This window comes from Mustela erminea, chromosome 8 (genome assembly GCF_009829155.1).
Source record: "Mustela erminea isolate mMusErm1 chromosome 8, mMusErm1.Pri, whole genome shotgun sequence".
Taxonomy (NCBI): domain Eukaryota; kingdom Metazoa; phylum Chordata; class Mammalia; order Carnivora; family Mustelidae; genus Mustela; species Mustela erminea.
Genome location: NC_045621.1, coordinates 5447888 through 5455655, shown reverse-complemented (window position 1 = coordinate 5455655; position 7768 = coordinate 5447888). Strand labels below are relative to the sequence as shown.

At 32.2% G+C, this 7768-nt stretch overlaps 1 pseudogene; it reads left to right on the top strand.

Moving 5' to 3' along the window:
• Window positions 1-2949: 2949 nt before the first annotated feature.
• On the top strand, window positions 2950-3077 carry LOC116598043 (annotated as a pseudogene).
• The last annotated feature ends 4691 nt before the right edge of the window (window positions 3078-7768 follow it).

Below are 7768 nucleotides of genomic sequence, written 5' to 3'. Positions count from 1 at the left end.
AATCAAAGGCAAAGGTGAAAGAACAAATAAAAATGTAAAACCCATCTATATGCTGCCTACAAGTGACTCACTTCAGACCAAAAGATACATACAGACTGAAAGTGAAACAAATAAAAAATATATTTCATGCAAATGGAAACAAAAAAAGAAAAGCCAGGATTGTGATACATAAAGACAGTAGATTTTAAACAAAGACTGTAAGAAACAGTGTATTACATTATGATTAAGGAAAAAAAATCCAACAAAAGGCTATAACAGTTATAAACATACCACCAACATAGAAGCACCTAAATATATAAGGAAAATATAAACAGACATAGAAGTAAAAACTGACAGTAATATAATAATAGTAAAGGGCTTTAACTTCCTACTTACATCAATGGATAAATCATCCAGATGGAAAATCAAGAAAAAAATGATGGGGGGCACCTGGGTGGCTCAGTCGTTAAGTATCTCCCTTCAGCTCAGGTTATAGTCCCAGCATCCTGGAATTGACCCCACATAGGGATGCTTGTTCCACAGGAAGCCTGCTTCTCTCTCTCTCACTCCCCTGCTTGTGTTCCCTCTCTCACTGTGCCTGTCTCTCTGACAAATAAATAGATAAAATATTTAAAAAAAAATTTAAAAATTAAAAAAAGAAAAAAATGATGACTTTGAAGAATACATTAGACCTAATGGATTTAAAGATATATACAGAATATTCTATCCAAAATTAGAGCACACCTTCTTTTCAAGTTTACATGGAATATTCTCCAAAACCGAATCCATGTAAGGCCATAAAACAAGTCTCAATAAATGTAAGAAGACTCAAATCATATCAAACATCTTTTCTTACCACAATGGTATGAATCTAAAAATTGTTTACAAGAAAAAAAAAGAGGAAGAAGAAGAGGAGGAACTACAAGAAACAAACCATGGATACTAAGTAACATACTACTAAACAACCAAAGGGTCAACAAAGAACTCAAAGAGGAGAGAAACAGAGAGAGAGATGAAAATGAAAGCACAATGGTCCAAAATCTTTGCTAAGTAAAAACAGTTCTAAAAGAGAAGTTTATAGTGATATAGGCATGCCTCAAGAATAAAAAATTGTAACAATCTAATTTTATATCTTGAAAAAATAAAAACAAGCAAAGCCCAAAGTTAGAAGAAATGAATAAAGATCACAGTGAAAATAAATGTATAGAGACTAAAATTAATAAGAAAAATCAAGAAAACTAAGAGCTAGTTCTTTGAAAAGATAAACAAAATTGATAAGACTTTGACAGACTCATCAAGAGAGGACTCAACTGAAATCAGAAATGAAAGAGAAATAACAACTGACACCACATAAATATAAAAAAATTAAAAAATTAAGAGACTACTATGATAAATTATACACCAAGAAATTGGACGACCTAGAAAAAATGGATAATTCCTAGAAACATAGTCTTCCAAAATTGAATCAGAAAAAAATACAAAATTACTAGGCATAAAAGTTAATCACTAATTTTTAAAAATCCTAACAAACAAAAGTATAGAACCAGATAGCTCCATAGGAATTTTTTACTAAACATATAAAGAGGAATTAATTCCCATTGTCCTCACTAGAAAAAAAAAAAAAAAAGTATGAGGAACAAAATCTTCCAAATTCATTCTATAAGACCGGCATTATCCTGACACTACCCAAGACTACAAAAAAAGAAAACTATTGGCCAATATCCCTGATGAACATGGGTGCAAAAAGATAGATTTTAACAAAATTTTAGCAAGTCAAATTGAACAATAGATTCACCGTGATACAGTGGTATTTATTCCAAGGAGGAAAGGATGGTTCAATATCCACAATTCAATCATGATATATCACTTTAACAAAATAAAAGATAAAGACTATATGATCATCTCAACAGATACAGCAAAAACATTTGACAAATTTAAACATCCATGCATGATAAAAACTTCAAAGTGGGCTTAGAAGAAACATACTTAACATAATAAAGGTCATATATTATAAACACAGCAAATATCATACTCAATGGTGAAAACTGAAGGTACATCCTCTAAGATCAGGAAAAAGATGAGGATGTACATTCTTGCACTTTTATTCAACATAGAACTGGAAGCCCTAACTGAAGCAATCAGACAAGAGAAATAAAAGACATATATTGATAAAAAAGAAGTAGAACTGCCAGTATTTAAAGATGACATACCACATAAATAAAACTTTAAAGACTCAAACAAAAATATCTAGAATAAATGAATTTATTCTAGAAAGTAGCAAGATACAAAATTAGTATACAGAAACCTGTTACATTTCTGTACACAAATAATGAAATAGCAGATAGAGAAATAAAGAAAGCAATCCTATTTTCAACTGTACCAAAAAGGGGGAGGGGGTAAAAACTATGAATGAATTCAACCAACAAGGCCAAAGACCTACATTCTGACAACCATAAGCCACTGATGAATGAAACTGAAGATGACATAAATAAATGGAAATATACCATGCTCATGGATGGGGATAATTAATACTGTTAAAATGGCCATACTATCAAATAAATTTATAGAATCAATACAAGGCCTATCAAAATATCAATAGTATTTATCACAGAACTGGAACAAATAATTCTAATAGCTTTATGGAACCACAAAAGACCCTGAATAGCCAAAGCAATCTTGACAAGGAAGAAAAATACTGGAGGTTTCACAATCTCAGCTTTCAAGATATACTATAAAACTATAGTAATCAAAACAGTGTTGTTCTTGCACAAAAACAAACACATAAATTAATGGGACAAAATAGGGATCTCAGAAATAAACCTGCACTATATGGTCTGTTGATCTATGACAAAGGAGCTTAGAATATGCAATGAGGAAATGGCAGTCTCTTTAATTCATAATGTTGTAAAAACTGGACAGCTACATACAAAGGATTAAACTGTACTACCTTTTTACACTGCATACAAAAATAGCTTTGCGCAGTGGCAGTATCGTAGCCAATGAGGTTTATCCGAGGCGCGAATATTGCTAATTGAAAACTTTTCCCAATACACTGCATACAAAAATAAACTCTAAATGTTTTAAGACCTAATGTGAGACCTAAAACTGTAGAACTCTTAAAACATAGACCTTAATAACTCTGACATATGGTTTAGCAACACCTTTCTAGATATGTTTTCTCAGATAAGAGAAACAAATATAAAAATAACTTATTAGGATTACATGAAAATAAAAAGCTCTTGCACAGTAAAAGGAAATCACTAAGAAAATATAAAGACAACATACTGAATAGAAGTAATTTGCAAATAATATATAAGAGGTTAGTCTAAAATATATAAAGAACTTATATGTCAGCACCCAAAAAACAATCTCATTAAAAATCAACAGTCTCAACAGACATTTTCCCAAAAAACGTATACAGGGGGCCAACAGACACATGAAAAGATGCTCAACATTGCTAATTATTAAGAAAATGTGAATTAAGCTATAACGAGATAACACCTTACATTTGTCAGAATAGTTTATATAAAAAGATAAGAAATAATGGGGGTTAGCAAGAATGTGTATAAAAAGAAAACCCTTGTGCACCATTGTTGGGAATGTGAAGTATTTCAGCCACTGTGGAAAACAAGATGGAAAATTCTCAAAAAATTGAAAGTAGAAATATCATATGATTCAGTAGTTATAGGGTATTTATCAAGAACATGAAAATATTAACTAAAAAAGATAATATGCACCCTATATTTATTGAAACACTATTTTTAAAAGCCAATATGCAAAAGCAGTCAAAGTGTCCATTGACAGATTAATGGATAAAGTTGTTTATAAAATTAAAATATTCCTCAGCCATCAAAAAGAATGAGATCTTGTCATTTGTAACAACATGGATCGGCCTAGAGTATATTATGTTAAACAAAATAAATGAGACATGGAAAGACAAATGCCATATGATTTCACTTATTTGTGGAATCTAAGGGGAAAAAAAAAGCTTAAAAACTGAACAAATGTAACAGAAACAGAATTATAAATACAGAGAAAAAATTGGTTCTCAGAGCAGCGTTGTGGAGGGTGTTAAGTAAAATAGCTAAAGAAGATTAAGAGGTACAAAGTCACAGGCATGAAAAGTACAGCATAGGCAGAGGACATAGTATTATACATAGAAAACACCAAATATTCACCAAAACAAACAAATGAACAAACAAAAAATCCAGAGCTGATAAATGAATTTAGTAAAGTCACTGATTACAAAAGCAGTATACAGAAATCTATTGCACTTCTACATGCTAATAATAAAGTTGCAGAAACAGAATTGGAAAAAAAAAATCCCATTTACAATTGCACCAAAAATAACAAAACACATGGGAATAAATTTAATCAAGGAGGTAAAGGCCTGTACTATGAAAATTATAAAATACCAATGAAAGAAACTAAAGATGACACAAACAAATGGAAAGCTATTCCATGCTCACAGATTGAGAAAATATCATTAAAATGTCCACAATACCCAAAACAATCTACAGATTTAATGTAATCTCTATCAAAATAGCAACAGTATTTTTTTTACAGAATTAGAAATAAAAACAATCCTAAAATTTGTATGGAACGATAGCAAAGTCTAAACAGCCAAAGCAATCTTGAAAAAGAACAACAAAACCAGAGGCATCACAATTCCAGCTTTCAAGATCTACTACAAATCTATAGTAATCAATGGTGTTGGCACAAAAGTAGACACATGGATTCATAGAACAACACAGAAAGCCCAGAAATAATCCTAAAATTATATAGTCAATTGATTTTTGATAAAGGAAGCAAAAATATGCAATGGGAAAAAGGCAGTCTCTTCAACAAATCTGGACAGCTACGAGCAAAAGAATGAAACTGGATCACTTCTTTACACCATACACAAAAATAAACTCAAAATAGATTAAAGACCTAAATATGTTACCTGAAACCATAAAAATCCTAGAGAGAGCACAGGCAGCAATTTCTCTTTGTCCAAAGCAACATTCTTTTTTAGGTATGTCTCCATAGGCAAGGGAAACAAAGCAAAAATAAACTATGAGACTACATTGAAATTAAAACAAAACAAAACAAAAACTTCTGCAGAGCGAAACAAAGAATCAACAAAAGAAGAAGACAACCTACTTAATGGAAGAAGATATTAGCAAATGGCATATTGGATAAAGGGTTAGTATCCAAAATATATAAAGAACTTATATAACTTAATACCCAAGAATAAATAATCTAATTTAAAAAATGGGCAGAAGATATGAACAGTTATTTCCCTGGATAAGCCATACAGATATCTAACAGACACATGAGAAGATGCTCAACTTCATTCATCATTAGGGAAATGCAAATCAAAACCACAATGAAATTTGATCTCACACACACACACAGGATGGTTAAAATCAACAACAGAAGAAACAATAAGTATTGGTGAGGATGTGGAAAAAAGGAAACTTCTTGCACCGTTGGTGGGAATGAAAATTGGTGCAGCCATTGTGGAAAACAGTATGAAGATTCCTTTAAAAAAATTAAAAACTGCCTCATGGTCTAGGAATTATACTACTGGGCATCTATCCAAAAAATACAGAAACACCGATTCACAGAGATATGAACATCGCTATATTTATTATAGCATTATTTACAATAGCCAACATATGGAAGCAATCTAGATGTCACCAATCAATAGAGGAATAGATAAAGAAGATGTAATATGTATATAAACAGTGGAATAATATTCGACTATAATAAAGTATGACATCTTGTCATTTGCAACAACATGGATAAGCAATATAAGTCAACAAAAGACAAATACCAGATGATCTCACACGTATGTGGAATTAAAGAAACAAAAAAATGATAGAAATTAAAGAGTACATTTATGATAAAACAATATGAAGTGATAAAAGAAAAAATCTATATATGTCATATTTTCAACCTTACATTTCATAAGTAATAGATATTTGAAATTCCTTACCAATATATATGCTCAAACATTCTGGTTTAGCTTGAGATTTAAGCATAAATTTGTCATTATGTTTCTTGTTTATCAAATTTCTCAAGTGCATTAAAAAAGGCTAGACTTGACTTATAAGGCCATTCTTGGCTGTGGCTCAATTAGTAATTGTCCTTTGAATATGAATCTGTTGATACTGAAGACTGATGTGCTAAACATCTTAAACTCTTCACAATCAATAAAGTCTGTATTTCAGATGTCAGGTCACACTTTTTTGTACAATATCCACTTTGATGTCTGGCATAGGCTGCCAAACCCTCATATAGTGCAATCTTAAATGAAAACTTCTCTCAGGTTCTAAAAAGATATATAAATTTATATTTTTTTAAATCTCACTGATTTATATAGCACTACTCCCCCCAGCTGTGCTAATGCCACTTGAAACAAAATTCAGCTTGTTTCTATAATTTTCTTTTAACTTTCATAACACTTTTTCAGTCAATGTGCAGTTTCAAAAAATTTTCTTTTTTTTTTAAGGTTTATTTATTTATTTGACAGAGAGAGATCACGAGTAGGCAGAGAGGCAGGCAGAGAGAGAGAAGCAGGCTCCCTGCTGAGCAGAGAGCCCGATGCGGGACTCGATCCCAGGACCCCGAGATCATGACCTGAGCCAAAGGCAGCGGCTTAACCCACTGAGCCACCCAGGTGCCCCTCAAAAAATTTTCTTAAAAAGTGTCTTTTATATTGGTATTCAAAGGCTTAGCTTTCTTTTCTTTCTTTTTTTTTTTAAGATTTTATTTATTTATTTGACAAACAGAGATCACAAGTAGGCAGAGAGGCAGGCAGAGAGAGAGGGGGAAGCAGGCTCCCCGCTGAGCAGAGAGCCCGATGCGGGGCTCCATCCCAGAACCCTGAGATTATGACCTGACCCGAAGGCAGAGGCTTAACCCACTGAGCCACCCAGGTACCCCCAAAGGCTTAGCTTTCAAGTGAGCATTGTGCTTTATATAACTAAGTAAAGCAAATTCTGAAAAAATAAAATTGTCAGCTACTAGACAATTGAATGGGTATTGTTTTCTGTATATGCCAATCTACAAGATATTTTGAAAATGTGGAATTCAAAAGCTAATGCTGTACTGTGTGGTGACTAACATAACATAATAAAAAATAAAATAATGTGGAATTCAGATAAATACATGAGGAACTACATGACTTATTTCACTTTGTTTTCTTATCTCCAGTAGCAACGACTGTTGCTTGTCACAGGCATTGCATTTATTTCCTTTTCTCTGCCGTCCGGGCGACCTTGAGATTGAACGTCATAAACAAGAACCAGCCTGGCAAGAGTGAGGTATCATTTCTTCTTCAGATTAGTTAGGGAAATAGGAGGTAATTTCCATATCCTCTCTTAACTCAAATAATTGGTTCTACGTTCAGGGACAAATATAACCATCAGAGGCTACGATGTATGAATTACTGTCACAAGAAAAAGCAAGGGAATATTAATTATTTCCAATGAACTAAGAGACAGATGGAGCCATTAAAACTTCAAGAAGTGGCCAAATATTATTAATTCATATGGCATTCATTATATCACTCCTGATCATACCAGATTCCTTTTGGTATTGTTAGATGTAGTGTTCAAGACTATAAAGTTTTCAAGAAATTTCTACATAAAAAAATCTGCCTCGACTGCAATGAATTAAGTTAAACAGCAAAGAGGAGACCTACAGCTGAGTTCAAGTTTCTTATCTGTCACTGTTTTAGGAAAATATAAATATTACTTCCTATGTATCAGGTTCCACTGTCAGGAGTAAGAAAGAAAAT